Genomic DNA, 18,282 nt, shown 5'->3' on the forward strand with positions numbered 1-18,282 from the left:
GGTGGCACACCTAGGCTTAAATCTAGGGGTCATCTTGGACTCCTCTCTCTCCTTTATTTTTATTATTTTTTATCATTTAAAATTTATTTATTTTTTTATAGAGCAAGTTCTTATTACTTATCTATTTTATACATATTAGTGTATATATGTGAATCCCAATCTCCCAATTCATCTCACCACCACCCCACCACCCCCGCCACCTTCCCCCCTTGGTGTCCATACATTTGTTCTCTACATCTGTGTCTCTATTTCTGCCCTGCAAACCAGTTCATCTGTACCATTTTTCTAGGTTCCACATATATGCTTAATATATGATATTTGTTTTTCTCTTTCTGACTTACTTCATTCTGTATGACAGTCTCTAGATCCATCCACGTCTCTACAAATGACCCAATTTCATTCCTTTTTATGGCTAAGTAATATTCCATTGTATATATGTACCACATCGTCTTTATCCATTCATCTGTCGATGGGCATTTAGGTTGCTTCTATGACCTGGATATTGTAAATAGTGCTGCAATGAATTTTGGGGTGCATGTGTCTTTTTTTTTTCTTTAACATCTTTATTGGAGTATAATTGCTTTATGATGGTGTGTTAGTTTCTGCTTTATAACAAAGTGAATCAGCTATACATATACATATATCCCCATATCTCCTCCCTCTTGCATCTCCCTCCCTCCCTCTCTATCCCATCCCTCTAGGTGGTCACAAAGCACTGAGCTGATCTCCCTGTGCTATGTGGCTCCTTTCCACTAGCTATGTATTTTACATTTGGTAGTGTATATATGTCCATGCCACTCTCTCATTTCGTCCCAGCTTACCCTTCTCGCTTCCTGTGTCCTCAAGTCCATTCTCTACATCTGCATCTTTATTCCTGTCGTGCCCCTAGGTTCTTCAGAACCTTTTTTTTTTTAGATGCCATATATATGTGTTAGCATATGGTATTTGTTTTTCTTTTTCTGACTTATTCACTCTGTATGACAGACTCTAGGTCCATCCACCTCACTACAAATAGCTCAATTTTGCTTCTTTTTATGGTTGAGTAATATTCCATTGTATATACGTGCCACATCTTCTTTACCCATTCATCTGTCAATGGACACTTAGGTTGCTTCCATGTCCTGGCTATCGTAAATAGAGCTTCAATGAACATTGTGGTACATGACTGTTTTTGAATTATGGTTTTTCTCAGGGTATATGTCCAGCAGTGGGATTGCTAGGTCATATGGTAGTGCTATTTTTCATTTTTTAAGGAAACTACATAATGTTCTCCATAGTGGCTGTATAAATTTACATTCCCACCAACAGTGCAAGAGGCTTCCCTTTTCTCCACACCCTCTCCAGCATTTGTTGTTTGTAGATTTTCTGATGATCCCCATTCTAACAGGTGTGAGGTGATAACTCATTGCAGTTTTGATTTGCATTTCTCTAATAATTAGTGATGTTGAGCAGCTTTTCATGTGCTTCTTGGCCATCTGTATGTCTGCTTTAGAGAAACGTCTATTTAGGTCTTCTGCCCATTTTTGGATTGTGTTGTTTGTTTTTTTAATATTGAGCTGCATGAGCTGTTTATATATTTTGGAGATTAATCCTTCGTCCATTGATTCGTTTGCAAATATTTTCTCCCATGCTGAGGGTTGTCTTTTCATCTTGCTTATGGTTTCCTTTGCTGTGCAAAAGCTTTGAAGTTTCATTAAGTCCCATTTGTTTATTTTTGTTTCTATTTCCATTACTCTAGGAGGTGGATCAAAAAAGATCTTGCTGTGATTTATGTCAAAGAGTGTTCTTCCTATGTTTTCCTCTAAGAGATTTATAGTGTCTGGTCTTACATTTAGGTCTGTAATCCATTCTGAGTTTATTTTTGTGGATGGTGTTAGGGAGTGTTCTAATTTCATTCTTTTACATGTAGCTGTCCAGTTTTCCCAGCACCACTTATTGAAGAGCCTGTCTTTTCTCCATAGTATATCCTTGCCTCCTTTGTCATAGATTAGTTGAGCATAGGTGCATGGGTTTATCTCTGGGCTTTCTATCTTGTTCCACTGATCTATGTTTCTGTTTTTGTGCCAGTACCATATTGTCTTGATTACTATAGCTTTGTAGTATAGTCTGAATCCAGGGAGTCTGATTCCTCCAGCTCCGTTTTTTCCCTAAAGACTGCTTTGGCTATTCGGGGTCTTTTGTGTCTCCATACAAATTTTAAGATTTTTTTGTTCCAGTTCCGTAAGAAATGCCATTGGTAATTTGATAGGGAATGCATTGAATCTGTAGATTGCTTTGGGTAGTATAGTCATTTTCACAATATTGATTCTTCCAATCCAAGAACATGGTATATCTCTCCATCTGTTTGTATCACCTTTAATTTCTTTCATCATTGTCTTATAGTTTTCTGCATATAGGTCTTTTGTCTCCCTAGGTGGCTTTATTCCTAGGTATTTTATTCTTTTTGCTGCAGTGGTAAACGGGAGTGTTTCCTTAATTTCTCTTTCAGCTCTTTCATCATTAGTGTATAGGAATGCAAGAGATTTCTTTGCATTAATTTTGTATCCTGCAACTTTACCAAATTCATTGATTAGCTCTAGTAGCTTTCTGGTGGCCTCTTTAGGATTCTCTTTGCAAACAGCAAAGTTTTACTGCAAACAGCAACAGTTTTACTGCAAACAGCAACAGTTTTACTTCTTCTTTTCCAATTTGTATTCCTTTTATTTCTTTTTCTTCTCTGATTGCCGTGGCTAGGACTTCCAAAACTATGTTGAATAATAGTGGCAAGAGTGGACATCCTTGTCTTGTTCCTGATCTTAGAGGAAATGCTTTCAGTTTTTCACCATTGAGAATGATGTTTGCTGTGGGTTTGTCGTAATGCCCTTTATTATGTTGAGGTAGGTTTCCTCTATGCCCACATTCTGGAGAGTTTTTATCATAAGTGGGTGTTGAATTTTGTCACAAGCTTTTTCTGCATCTATTGAGATGATCATATGGTTTTTCTTCTTCAGTTTGTTAATATGGTGTATCACATTGATTGATTTGCATATATTGAAGAATCCTTGCATCCCTGGGATAAGTCCCTCTTGATCATGGTGTATGATACTTTTAATGTGTTGTTGGATTCTGTTTGCCAGTATTTTGTTGAGGATTTTTGCATCTATATTCTTCAGTGATATTGGTCTGTAATTTTCATTTTTACAGTATCTTGGTCTGGTTTTGGTATCAGAGTGATGGTGGTGGCCTCATAGAATGAGTTTGGGACTGTTCCTTCCTCTGCAATGTTTTGGAAGAGTTTGAGAAGGATGGGTGTTAGCTCTTCTCTAAATATTTGATAGAATTCACCTGTGAAGCCATCTGGTCCTGGACTTTTGTTTGTTGGAAGATTTTTAATCACAGTTTCAATTTCATCACTTGTGATTGGTCTGTTCATATTTTCTATTTCTTCCTGGTTCAGTCTTGGAAGGTTATACCTTCTACAAATTTGTCAATTTCTTTCAGGTTGTCCATTTTATTGGTATAGAGTTGCTTGTCATAGTCGCTTAGGATGCTTTGTATTTCTTCGGTGTCTGTTGTAACTTCTTCTGTTTCATTTCTAATTTTATTGATTTGAGTCCTCTCCCTCTTTTTCTTGATGAGTCTGGCTAATGGTTTATCAATTTTGTTTATCTTCTCAAAGAACTAGCTTTTAGTTTTATTGATCTTTGTTATTGTTTTCTTTGTTTCTATTTCATTTATTTCTGCTCTGGTCTTTATGATTTCTTTCCTTCTGCTAACTTTGGGGTTTTTTTGTTCTTCGTTCTCTAGTTCCTTTAGATGTAAGGTTAGATCGTTTATTTGAGATTTTTCTTGTTTCTTGAGGTAGGCTTGTATAACTATAAACTTCCCTCTTAGAAGTGCTTTTGCTGCATCCCATACATTTTGGATTGTCGTGTTTTCATTGCAATTTGTCTCTAGGTATTTTTTGATTTCCTCTTTGATTTCTTCAGTGATCTCTTGGTTATTTAGTAACGTACTGTTTAGCCTCCATGTTTTTGTGTTTTTTACGTTTTTTTCCCTGTAATTGATTTCTAATCTCATAGTGTTGTGGTCGGAAAAGATGCTTGATGTAATTTCAATTTTCTTAAATTTACCGAGGCTTGATTTGTGACCCAAGATGTGATCTATCCAGGAGAATGTTCTGTGTGCACTTGAGAAGAAACTGTAAGCTGCTGTTTTTGGATGAAATGTCCTATAAATATCTATTAAATCTACCTGGACTATTGTGTGATTTTAAAGCTTGTGTTTCCTTATTAATTTTCTCTCTGGATGATCTGTCCATTGGTGTAAGTGAGGTGTTAAAGTTCCCCACTACTACTGTGTTACTGTGGATTTCCTCTTTTATAGCTGTTAGCAGTTACCTTATGTATTGAGGTGCTCCTATGTTGGGTGCATATATATTTAGAATTGTTATATCTTCTTCATGGATTGATCCCTTGATCATTATTTTGTGTCCTTCCTTGTCTCTCGTAACAGTCTTTATGTTAAAGTCTATTTTATCTGATACAAGTATTGCTACTCCAGATTTCTTTTGATTTCCATTTGCATGGAATATCTTTTTCTATCCCCTCACTTCCACTGTACGTGTCCCTAAGTCTGAAGTGGGTCTCTTGTAGACAGCATATATATGGGTCTTGTATCCATTCAGCGAGCCTGTGTCTTTTGGTTGGAGCATTTAATCCATTCATGTTTAAGGTGATTATCAATATGTATGTTCCTATTACCATTTTCTTAATTGTTTTGGATTTGTTTTTGTAGGTCCGTTTCTTCTCTTGTGTTTCCCACTTAGAGAAGTTCCTTTAGCATTTGTTGTAGAGCTGGTTTGGTAGTGCTGAATTCTCTTAGTTTTTGCTTGTCTGTAAAACTTTTGATTTCTCCATTGAATCTGAATGAGATCCTTGCCGGGTAAAGTAATCTTGGTTGTAGGTTCTTACCTTTCGTTGCTTTAAATATATTGTGCCACTTCCTCCTGGCTTGTCGTGTTTCTGCTGAGAAATCAGCTGTTAACTTTATGTGAGTTCCCTTGTATGTTATTGGTCGTTTTGCCCTTCTTGCTTTCATAATTTTTCTTTGTCTTTAATTTTTGTCAATTTGATTACTATGTGTCTCAGCATGTTTCTCCTTGGGTTTATCCTGCCTGGGACTCTCTGCACTTCCTGGACTTGGGTGGCTATTTCCTTTCCCATGTTAGGGACATTTTCGACTATAATCTCTTCATATATTTTCTCAGGTGCTTTCTCTCTCTCTTCTCCTTCTGGGACCTCTATAATGCGAACGTTGTTGCGTTTAATGTTGTCCCAAAGGTCTCTTAGGCTGTGTTCATTTCTTTTCATTCTTTTTTCTTTATTCTGTTCCGTGGCAGTGAATTCCACCATTCTGTCTTCCAGGTCACTTATCCGTTCTTCTGCCTCAGTTATTCTGCTATTGATTCCTTCTAGTGTATTTTTCATTTCAGTTATTGTATTGTTCATCTCTGTTTGTTTGTTCTGTAATTCTTCTAGGTGTTTCCTCTTTAATTCTTCTAGGTCTTTGTTAAACATTTCTTGCATCTTCTCGATCTTTGCCTCCATTCTTTTTCTGAGGTCCTGGATCATCTTCACTATCATTATTCTGAATTCTTTTTCTGGAAGGTTGCCTATCTCCACTTCATTTAGTTGTTTTTCTGGGGTTTTATCTTGTTCCTTCATCTGGTACATAGTCCTCTGCCTTTTCATTTTGTTTGTCTTTCTGTGAATGTGGTTTTCATTCCACAGGCTGCAGAATTGTTCTTCTTGCTTCTGCTGTCTGCCCTCTGGTGGATGAGGCTATCTAAGAGGCTTGCGCAAGCTTCCTGATGGGAAGGACTGGTGGTCGGTAGAGCTGGGCGTTGCTCTGGTGGACAGAGCTCAGTAAAACTTTAATCCACTTGTCTGCTGATGGGTGGGTCTGGGTTCCCTCCCTGTTGGTTGTTTGGCCTGAGGTGACCCAGCACTGGAGCCTACCCGGGCTCTTTGGTTGGGTTAATGGCAGACTCTGGGAGGGCTCACGCTAAGGAGTACTTCCCAGAACTTCTGCTGCCAATGTCCTTGTCCCCATGGTGAGTCACAGCCACCCCCCGCCTCTGCAGGAGACCCTCCAACACTAGCAGGTAGGTCTGGTTCAGTCTCCTATGGGGTCACTGCTCCTTCCCAAGTCCTGATGTGCACACTACTTTGTGTGTGCCCTCCAAGAGTGGAATCTCTGTTTCCCCCAATCCTGTCAAAGTCATGCAATCAAATCCCGCTAGCCTTCAAAGTCTGATTCTCTAGGAATTCCTCCTCCCATTGCCGGACCCCCAGGTTGGGAAGCCTGACATGGGGCTCAGAACCTTCACTCCAGTGGGTGGACTTCTATGGTATAAGTGTTCTCCAGTTCGTGAGTCACCCACCCAGCAGTTACGGGATTTGATTTTATTGTGATTGCACCCCTCCTACCATCTCATTGCGGCTTCTCCTTTGTCTTTGGATGTGGGGTATCTTTCTTGGTGAGTTCCAGTGTCTTCCTGTCGATGATTGTCCAGCAGTTAGTTGTGATTTCGGTGCTCTCACAAGAGGGAGTGAGCACATGTCTTTCTACTCTACCATCTTCAACCAATCTCCTTTATTTTTTTTAATTAAGTTTTTTTTTTGGTTTTTGGTTTTGTTTTTTTTGGCCATGCCACACAGCTTCCAAGATATTAATTCCCTGACCAGGGATCAAACCTGTGGCCCCTGCAGTGGAAGCACAGAGACCTGGACCGTGAGGGAAGGGTAGATAATGCATCCATTCACAAAGATGGGAAATAATGGGAGAGGAATACATTTGAATAGTGAGGTGAGAACGGAGATGAGTTCATTTTGGGTCCTATGAATGCAAGGTGCCAGTGGAACTTCCAGGTCAGAAGATCCAACAACCAGTTTCTAGATATCAGGCTGTCAGTAGAGGCTCAAGGTAGAGGGTATCACTGAACTACTGTTTTGAATGAAATTGGCCATGGAGTGAAGGTCAAGCAGGGCTTTTCAAAGTGGGGTCCATGGATCACTCATATTGTAATCTGAAGCTTGTTAAAAATGAAGTCTCTTGGGCCCAACCCAGCCTTCTGAATCTGAATATATCTGGAGGTAGAAAGGGCTTGGGAATTATAGCTTTTACAAGCTCTGCTGGTGATTCTTATGCTCCTTAGAATTTGAGAACAATTGATGTGAGTGAGAAGACTAAAGCAGCTACACCACCAGAGGAAATGTCAATATATAAAGTAGTGGCTTTCATACTTTTTTGACTGAGACATGGAAGGAGAAATACATGTTGTATTGTAATTCTGTACATATTTGACACAAAAAATTTTAAAGCATATGTATCTTTACCATATTGTGTCTGATATTTTTTTCTATTGTATTTCATTATTTATTTTATTTTATTTATTTATTTAGGTTGCACCAGGTCTTAGTTGCGGCATGCATGCGGGATCTAGTTCCCCGACCAGGGATTGAACCCAGGCCCCATGCATTGGGAGCTCACATTCTTACCCACTGGACCACCAGGGAAGTCCCTGTATTTCATTATTTTAAAATGCCCATCATGACCCACTAATAGCCTGCATCCTATAATTTGAAAAAAAAAAAATCTGGTTAAGGAGTTATCAGAGGGAGAGGATGTTGCTAGTGAAAGGGAAAAAATAAATCTAAACTCTCCACAGGTTCTTCAGAGTCTAAACTACATTTCAAAGCTTTTGAGAGCAGGCCTGCATCTGAGTCATCTTTGAAGAACTCTCTGTGCTTCACATGTGGTAACTGTGACTGGATGAATGAATTCACAGAAGCCATGGCTCTGCCAAGAGCCCACAGTGACCCCCGCTGTCCATGTCAGCAGCCCAGGTCACAGGGAGGCTGGTGCCTACTAGATGTAGTGGCTAGAGAAGCTGCCCTGGCTTTGGCTCTGCCAGCTGCTCACCAGTCCTGCTAGGATTGCTTCTGTCTTCTGGGTGGCACCTGCCTTCCTTCTCAAAGGCCTCCCTGACCCCAGCCTGTCTACATCATCACCTTCTCTGATTAAGAGCCCAAGAACTAGTTTGAGCCTAAGAAAGAAAAAGGAGGTCCTGAAATCCAGGAATTAGTCTGACACTTAAAGCTAGATCTCAGTATTGTTAGAAGCCGGCCTGGGGCTCACAACTGGGCCAAGTTATTCTGCTCGACATAAACAATCTCATAGGCTATTGAACATTAGGCAAAGTCAATCTGAAGTCATGATAGAGTGAGGCAAAACAAAGCTACTACATAATTGTGTCTAAGCACAGGGACAAGGTCACTGTGCAACCCACAAAATCCTAAACATCCCCCTCCCAGCTTATGTGAATAGCACCTGCTTCTTAAACAGCTACAGCTTTATTCCCACTCGTTTGTCCTCCCCATAAATAAGATCTATTGGGATGAAGATGAAAGAGTAGGAGGATGTGGAGTTCAAGTCTCCTTACAACCAGGGCACCTACCAGGCATTGGTGGGGGACCTCGGACACCTAAGGGGACAGGAGGAATCCCCGTGTGACTGGGTAGGACGTGGTGGGGAAGGAGGGGAGAGGAAAAGTGGAGGAGGGATGGGACCAGCGCCCCTGAGGGGCGGCTGGGGGAGGGGAGGGTTTCCCATGCTCAGAGGGGCCCACTCATGGTGAGGGGATCAGTAGGGAAGGGGAGAGAACTTTGGGGGATCGGGGGAACAGAGGGGAATGCAGTCAGTGTCTCCCCCACCGCTCAGGCCCTCGCCAGCCTGCTGGGGTCCTGGACCTGAACCTTCGCCCTCCAGGAACCCCTCCAGCCACGCAGGTCCTGAAACTAAGCCCCCCTCTGGGTCTTTTCTGGCCCCATGGGTGCTGAGCCTAAGCCCCCCTCCCCCCACCAAGGCCTCTTCCGGCCCCAAGGGTCCTGGCCCTGAGCCCCCACCCCCACAGCCAAGGCTTTTTCTGGCCTTTTTTTTTTGCTGTCGTGGTTCTGTTTTGCTTTGTTGTTGTTTCATTTTTATTTTTTATATTATACTTTTTATTTTTCTAATTTTATTTTACTTTTATTCTTTGTTATTGTTCTACTCCTTTTTGTTTGTTGCCTTTTTTTTTTTTTTTTTTTTTTTTGCTGCTCCACACAGCTTGTGGGTTCTTGGTTCCCAGGCCAGGGTTCAGGCCTGAGCTCCTGTGGTGGGAGTGCCGGATCCAAACCGATCCTCTGGACTAACAAAGAACCTCAAGCCCCAGGGAATATTAATTGATGTAAGCTCTCCCAGAGGTCCTCAGGCCAAGCAACCAGCAAGACAGGAACACAGCCCCAGCCATCAAAAAAAATGAGATGATGAAAAAATACCTTACAGACGAAGGAGCAAGGTAAAAACCTACAAGACCAAATAATTGAAGAGGAAATAGGCAACCCACCTGAAAAAGAATTCATAATAATGATAGTAAAGATGATCTCAAATCTTGGAAACAGAATGGAGGCACAGATGGAGAGAATAGAAAAAATGTTTAACAAGGACCTAGAAGAACTAAAGAACAAACAAACAGTGATGAGCAACACAATAACTGAAATGAAAAATACACTAGAAAAAATCAATTGCAGAATATCTGAGGCAGAAAAATGAATAAGTGAGCTGGAAGATGGAATGGTGGAAATAACTGCTGAGGAGCAGAATAAAGAAAAAAGAATGAAAAGAAATGAGGACAGTCTCAGAGACTTCTGGGACAACATTAAATGCACCAATATTCAAATTATAGGAGTACCAGAAGAAGAAAAAGAGAAAGGGCCTGAGAAAATATTTGAAGAGATCATGGTCAAAAACTTCCCTGACATGGGAAAGGAAATAGCCACCCAGGTCCAGGAAGCACAGAGTCCCATACAGAATAAACCCAAAGAGAAACACGCCAAGATACCTATTAAACTAATAAAAATTAAATTCAAAGAAAAAATATTAAAAGCAGCAAGGGAAAAGCAACAAATAACATACAAGGGGATCCACAAAAGGTTATCAGCTGATTTTTCAGCAGAAACTCTGCAAGCCAGAAAGGAGTGGCAGGGTATATTTAAAGTGATGAAAGGGAAAAACCTACAATAAAGACTACTCTACCCAGCAAGGATCTCATTCAGATTTGATGGAGAAATCAAAAGTTTTACAGACAAGCAAAAGCAAAGAGAATTCAGCACCACCAAAACAGCTTTACAACAAATGCTAAAGGAACTTCTCTAGGTAGAAAACACAAGAGAAGAAAAAACCCCACAAAAACAAACCCAAAACAATTAAGAAAAGGTAATAGGAACATACATATCAATAACTACCTTGAATGTAAATGGATTAAATGCTCCAACCAAAAGACACAGACTGGCTGAATGGATACAAAACTAGACCCGTATATATGCTGTCTACAAGAGACACACTTCAGACCTAGGGACACATACAGCGAAAGTGAGGGAATAGAAAAATATATTCCATGCAAATGGAAATCAAAAGAAAGCTGGAGTATCAATACTCATATCAGATAAAATAGACTTTAAAATAAAGACTGTTACAAGAGACAAGGAAGGACACTAACTACCTTATGATCAAGGGATCATTCCAAGTAGAAGATATAACAATTATAAATATTTACGCACCTAACATAGAAGCACCTCAATACATAAGGCAAATGGTAACAGCCATAAAAGGGGAAATCGACAGTAACACATTCATAGTAGGGGACTTTAACACCCCACCTACACCAATGGACAGATCATCCAGCCAGAAAATAAACACTTGGGCTTTCTCTAGTTGTGGTGAGCAGGGGCTACTCTTCATTGTGGTGCGTGGGCTTCTCATTGTGATGGCTTCTCTTGTTGCGGAGCACAGGCTCTAGGCATGCGGGCTTCAGTAGGTGTGGCGCACGGGCTTAGTTGCTCCACGGCATGTGGGATCTTCCCAGACCAGGGATCAAACCCATGTCCCCTGCACTGGCAGGCGGATTCTTAACCACTGCACCACCAGGGAAGTCCCAAAACACAAGCTTTAAACAACACAATAGACCCAATAGACTTAATTGATATTTATAGAACAATCCACCTGAAAGCAGCAGAGTACACTTTCTTCTCAAGTGCACACAGAACATTCTCTATGATAGATCACATCTTGGGTCACAAATCAAGCCTCAGTAAATTTAAGAAAATTGAAATCATATCAAGCATCTTATCTGACCACAACACTGTGAGATTAGAAATCAATTACAGGAAAAAAAATTGTACAAAAACACAAACACATGGAGGCTAAACCATATGCTACTAAATAACCAAGAGATCACTGAAGAAATCAAAGAGGAAATCAAAAAATACATAGAAACACATGACAATGAAAACACAATGACCCAAAACCTGCAGGACAGAGCAAAAGCAGTTCTAAGAGGGAAGTTTACAGCAATTCAATCTCACCTCAAGAAAAAAGAAAAATCTCAAATAAAAATCTAACCTTACACCTAAAGCAACTAGAGAAAGAAGAAGAAGAAGAACAAGAAAAAACAAAGTTAGTGGAAGGAAAGAAATCATAAAGCTCAGAGCAGAAATAAATGAAATAGAAACAAAGAAAACAATAGCAAAGATAGTAAAACTAAAAGTTGGTTCTTTGAGAAGTAAACAAAATTGATAAACCTTTAGCCAGACTCATCAGGAAAAATAGGGAGATGATTCCAATCAATAAAATTAAAAATGAAAAAAGAAATTACAACTGACACTGCAGAAATACAAAGGACCATAAGAGACTACTAGAAGCAACTATATGTCAATAAAATGGACAACCTGGAAGAAATGGACAAATTCTTAGAGAGGTACAACCTTCCAAAACTGAACCAGGAAGAAATAGAAAATATAAACCGACCAATCACAAGTAATGAAATTGAAACTGTAATTAAAAATCTTCCAAGAAACAAAAGTCCAGGACCAGATGGCTTCACAGGCGAATTCTATCAAACATTAGAGAAGAGCTAACACCCAACCATCTCAAACTCTTCCAAAAAATTGCCGACAGGGCTTCTCTAGTGGCGCAGTGGTTGAGAATCCGCCTGCCAATGCAGGGGACACGAGTTCAAGCCCTGGGCCGGGAAGATCCCACATGCCACGGAGCAACTGAGCCTGTGCACAACTACTGAGCCTGTGCTCTAAAGCCTGTGCTCCACAATGAGAGAAGCCACCGCAATGAGAAGCCTGCACACCTCCATGAAGACCCAATACATCCAAAAATAAAAACAAATAAATAAATTAAAAAAAAAATTGCAGACAGAGGAACACTCCTAAACATATTCTACGAGGCCACCATCACCCTGATGCCAAAACCAGACAAAGATATCACACACACACACACACACACACACACACAAATTACAGACCAATATCACTGATGAACATATATGCAAAAATCCTCAACAATATACTAGCAAATCAAATCCAACAACAATTAAAAGGATCATAGACCATGATCAAGTGGGATTTAGCCCAAGGATGCAAGGATTCTTCAATATATGCAAATCAATTAATGTGATACCATATTAACAAATTAAAAAATAAAAACCATATGGTCATCTCAATAGATGCAGAAAAAGCTTCTGACAAAATTCAACACCCATTTATGCTAAAAACTCTCCAGAATGTGGGCACAGAGGGAACCTACCTCAACATAATAAAGGCCATATATGACAAACCACAGCAAGCATCATCTTCAATGGTGAAAAACTGAAAGCATTTCCTCTAAGATCAGGAACAAGACAAGGATGTCCACTCTTGCCACTATTATTCAACATAGTTTTGGAAGTCCTAGCCACGGCAATCAGAGAAGAAAAAGAAATAAAAGGAATACAAATTGGAAAAGAAGAAGTAAAACTGTTGCTGTTTGCAGATGACATGATACTATACCTAGAGAATCTTAAAGAGGCCACCAGAAAACTACTAGAGCTAATCAATGAATTTGGTAAAGTTGCAGGATACAAAATTAATGCACAGAAATCTCTTGCATTCCTATATTCTAAAAATGAAAGACCAGAAAGAGAAATTAAGGGAACAATCACATTCACCATTGTGACAAAAAGAATAAAATACCTATGAATAAACCTACCTAAGGAGGCAAAAGACCTGTACTCAGAAAACTATAAAACACTGATGAAAGAAATCAGGATGACACAAACAGATGAAGAGATATATCATGTTCTTGGACTGGAAGAATCAAAGTTGTGAAGATGACTATACTACCCAAAGCAATCTACAGATTCAATGCAATCCCTATCAAATTACCAATGGCATTTTTCACAGAATTAGAACAAAAAATTTTACAATTTGTATGGAAACACAAAAGACTGAATAGCTGAAACAATCTTGAGAAAGAAAAACGGTGCTGGAGGAATCAGACTCCCTGACTTCAGACTATACTACAAAGCTACTTTAATCAAGGCTCAAAAATAGAAATATAGATCAATGGTACAGGATAGAAAGCCCAGAGATAAACCCATCCACTTATGGTCACCTAATCTATGACAAAGGAGGCAAGAATATACAATGGAGAAAAGACAGTCTCTTCAATAAGTGGTGCCAGGAAAACTGGACAGCTACATGTAAAGGAATGAAATTAGAACACTCCCTAACACCATACACAAAAATAAACTCAAAATGGAATAAAGACCTAAATGTAGACCAGACACTATAAAACCCTTAGAGGAAAACATAGGAAAAACACTCTGACATAAATCACAGCAAGATTTTTTTTTAAGTTAAGATGTACACATTTATTTTATTTTACTTATTGATTTTTGGTTGCGCCAGGTCTTAGTTGCGGAAGGCGGGCTCCTTAGTTGCGGCTGGTGGGCTCCTTAGTTGCGGCATAAGAACTCTTAGTTACAGCATGTAGGTGGGATCTAGTTCCCTGACCAGAGATCAAACCCACGTCCCCTGCATTGGAAGGAGGATGCTTAACCACTGCACCACCAGGGAAGTCCCAAGATCTTTTTTGACCCTCCTCCTAGAGTAATGAAAATAAAAACAAAAATAAACAAATGGGACCTAATTAAACTTAAAAGCTTTTGCACAGCAAAGGAAACCATAAACAAGATGAAAAGACAACCCTCAGAATGGGAGAAAATATTTGCAAAAGAAGCAGTTGACAAAGAATTAACCTCCAAAATATACAAATAGCTCAGGCAGCTCAATATAGAAAAAACAAACAACCCAATCAAAAACTGGGGGGAAGACCTAAATAGACATTTCTCCAAAGAAGATATACAGATGGCCAAGAGGCACATGAAAAGATGATCAGCATCACTAATTATTAGAGAAATGCAAATCAAAACTACAATGACGTATCACCTCACACTGATCAGAATGGCCACTGTAGATCAAAAAATCTACAAACAGTAAATGCTGGAAAGAGTGTGAAGAAAAGGGAACCCTCTTGCACTGTTAGTGGGAATGTAAATTGATACAGCCACTCTGGAGAACAGTATGGAGGTTCCTTAAAAAACTAAAAATAGAACTACCATATATGACCCAACAATCCCACTCCTGGGCATATACCCTGAGAAAACCATAATTCAAAAAGACACATGCACTCCAATGTTCATTGCAGCACTACTTACAATAGCCAGGACATGGAAGCAACCTAAAGGTCCATCAACAGATGAATGGATAAAGACGATGTGGTACATATATACAATGGAATATTACTCGGCCATGAAAAGGAACAAAATTGGGTCATTTGCAGAGATGTGGATGGACCTACAGTCTGTCATACAGAGTGACGTAAGTCAGAAAGAGAAAAACAAATATCATATATTAAATCATATATGTGGAATCTAGAAAAATGGTACAGATGAACCTATTTGTAGGGGAGGAATAGAGACACAGACGTAAAGAATGGATGTGTGGACACGGGGGAAGAGGAGGGTGGGATGAACTGGGATATTAGGATTGACATATATACACTACCATGTGTAAAACAGATAGCTAGTGGGAACTTGCTGTATAGCACAAGGAGCTGAGCTCAGTGTTCTGTGATGATCTAGGTGGGATGGCGGGAGGGTGGAAGGGAGGCCCAAGAGGGAGGGGATATATGTATACATATAGCTGATTCGCTTCATTGTACAGCAGAAATGAACACAACATTGTAAAGCAATTACATTCCAATCAGAAAAAATTCTATTGGGATACCCAATCATAGAATTGTCCTTGTTTTCTGTCAGCACCCAATCTACAGCAAACCTCTGTTTCCTTGCCCTCCCCCACCCCACTGCTCCAAATCAACCAACAAAGCCCACATCTTAGAACAGTCTTCCTTCTAACACCCCCTTACCGAGACATCCTGTGATTCTCTTGGTGTATGTTCTCCCTCACTGTGACGAGTAGTAAACTCCACTTATTCAACTACAGCTGTGTTCCCGGAGGTCTTTGGCTGGATTGCAATGACAAGACTACACAGAAACCACAAGACTTCCCCATGTCCCTGTCTCCTCCTTCTCCTCCTTTTTAGCCTGCCTCAAGTATTCTCAGGTGGCTCTGCTGTGACTCTTTTCTCCAGCATCATCTTCTGCCTCTCATCCCCTTTCACCTCAGAACTCTGCATTTTATTTTTCTGCTGCATGGTTTGCGGGATCTTAGTTTCCCAACCAGGGATTGAACCTTGGCCCTCGGCAGTGAGAGCACAGTGTCCTAACCACCAGACCACCAGGGAATGCCCTCTGCATTTGGTATGTTGTTTTTGGGTTTTTTTGGTGGTACACGGGCCTCTCACTGTTGTGGTCTCTCCCGTTGCGGAGCACAGGTTCCAGACGCGCAGGGTCAGCGGCCATGGCTCACGGGCCCAGCCGCTCTGTGGCATGTGGGACCTTCCCGGACCGGGGCACGAACCCATGTCCCCTCCATCGACAGGCGGACTCTCAACCACTGTGCCACCAGGGAAGCCCGTTGTTTTTGTTTTAATTAATCTCAAACTATTTTCTAATTTCTCTTGTGATTTCTTCTTTGACCCATTGGTTATTTGAGATTGTGTTATTTAATTTCCACATATTTGTGAATTTTCCAAATTTCTTTCTGTTATTGATTACTAGTTTCATTCCATTGTGGTCAGAGAAGACACTTTGTACAATTTCAAATGTATTAAATGTATTGAGATTTGCTTTGTGACCTAACATATGGTCTGTCCTGGAGAATGTTCCATTGCAATTGAGAAAATTACATACTCTGGAGTGTTCTGTAAATATGTTAGGGCTTGTTCATTGTTCAAGTCCACTTTTTCCTTACTGATCTTCTGTTTAGTTGTTTTATCCATTTTTGAACATGAAGTACTGGAGTCTCCAACTATTGTTGTAGAAATGTCTATTTCTCTCTGCAATTCTGTTTGGTTTTGCTTCATATATATTGGGGCTCTGTTGTTAGGTGAGTGTATGTTTATAATTATTATATATTTTTGGTGGATTGACCCTTATCTATAAATAATGTCCTTCTTTGTCTCTGATAACACTTTTGGGTTTAAAGTCTATTTTGTCTGATATCAGTATAGCTACCCCAGCTCTTTTTGGTTACTATTTGCATGGAATATCTTTTTCTATCCTTTCACTTTCAACCTATTTATGTCTTTGGATCTAAAGTAAGTCTCTTGAAGATGGCATATAGTTGAATCATTTTTTAAATCTATTCTGCCAATATTTGCCTTTTAATTGGAAAAATTAATGTTTACATTTAATTACTGATAATGAAGAACCTACTCCTGCCATTTTGCCATTTGTTTTCTACACCTAGGTTTTAATCCTCAGTTCCTCTACTACGGCCTTCTTTTGTGTTTAATTTTTTTCTAGTGTGCCATTTTGATTCTCTTCTAATTTCTTTTTCTGTTTTTGTTTTTAGTTATTTTCTTAGTGGATACCTGGGTGTTACACGTAACAGCTTTGGTTGATAACAATCTAGTTTGAATTAACCCAATTTAGCTTCAATAGTATACAAAACTCTGCTCTTATGCAGCTTTGTCCTCCCTTTCTTATGTTGTTATTGTCACAAATTACATGTATATACATTTTGTGCCCATTAACATAGATTTATAATTATTATTTTTGTGTTTGTCTTTTAGTCATATAGGAAAAAAAAAAGAGTTACAAACCAAAAATACAATAGTACTGGATTTTATACTTACCTATGTAGGTACAATTACTGGTGTTCTCTATTTCTTCATATGGTTTCTAGTTACTGTCTAGTGTCCTTTCACTTCAGTATGAAGAACTCCCTTTAGCATTTCTTGCAGGGCAGGTCTACTAGCAATAAAGTCTTTTGGCTTTTTTAAAATCTGGGACTACCTTAATTTCTCCTTCATTTTTTTCATTACAATTTTTATTTTTTTGTTATTATAAAAGTTCTATGCATTTGTGCTTTAAAATGTTAAAAACTGTCCTGTGTATACATTTTCCATTTTTTTTATTGTGATAAAATACACATGACATAAAATTTACCATCTTAACCATTTTTAAGTGCACAGTTCAATGGTATTAAGCACATTCATATTGTTGCACAACCATCACCACCATCCATCTCCAGAACTCTTTTCATTTCACAAAACTGAAACTCTATACCCATTAAGCAATAACTCCTCATTCCCTCCCCCACCTCCAGACCCTAGCAACCACCATTCCATTATATGTCTCTATAATTTTGACTACTCTACTCTAGGTAGTCACCAACAAGTCACACCAGGAACATGGGCCACTATTCCCAAAGCTGACACCAAGTTTTACAATCCTTCTTTCCATGTCCAGAATGTCTTCTGAAATTATCAGAAGAGAGGACACAATGGTATTTTTTTCCCATTACAAATACACACACACACACACACACACACACACACACACACACACACACACGTGAGACTGAAGTAAGTAGTAAAAACTGAAAAGGAGGGACTTCCCTGGTGGTGTGGTGGTTAAGAATCCACCTGCCAATGCAGGGGACATGGGTTCGAGCCCTGGTCCGGGAAGATCCCACATGCCAGAGCAACTAAGCCTGTGTGCCACAACTACTGAAGCCCACGCGCCTAGAGCCCGCGCTCCGCAACAAGAGAAGCCACTGTGATGAGAAGCCCGCGCACAGCAACAAAGACCCAACACAGCCAAAAATAATCAATTTATTTAAAAAAAAAAAGTGAAAAGGAATAAAAAGTAAACCGAGAAAATCAACTCTGTCTCCCACTCCTATCCTTAGTTCTGTTTCCCAGAGGCAACCGCAATTATCAGTTTCTTGTGTATCCTTTCAA

This window comes from Stenella coeruleoalba, assembly GCF_951394435.1.
Source record: "Stenella coeruleoalba genome assembly, chromosome: 16".
NCBI lineage: Eukaryota > Metazoa > Chordata > Mammalia > Artiodactyla > Delphinidae > Stenella > Stenella coeruleoalba.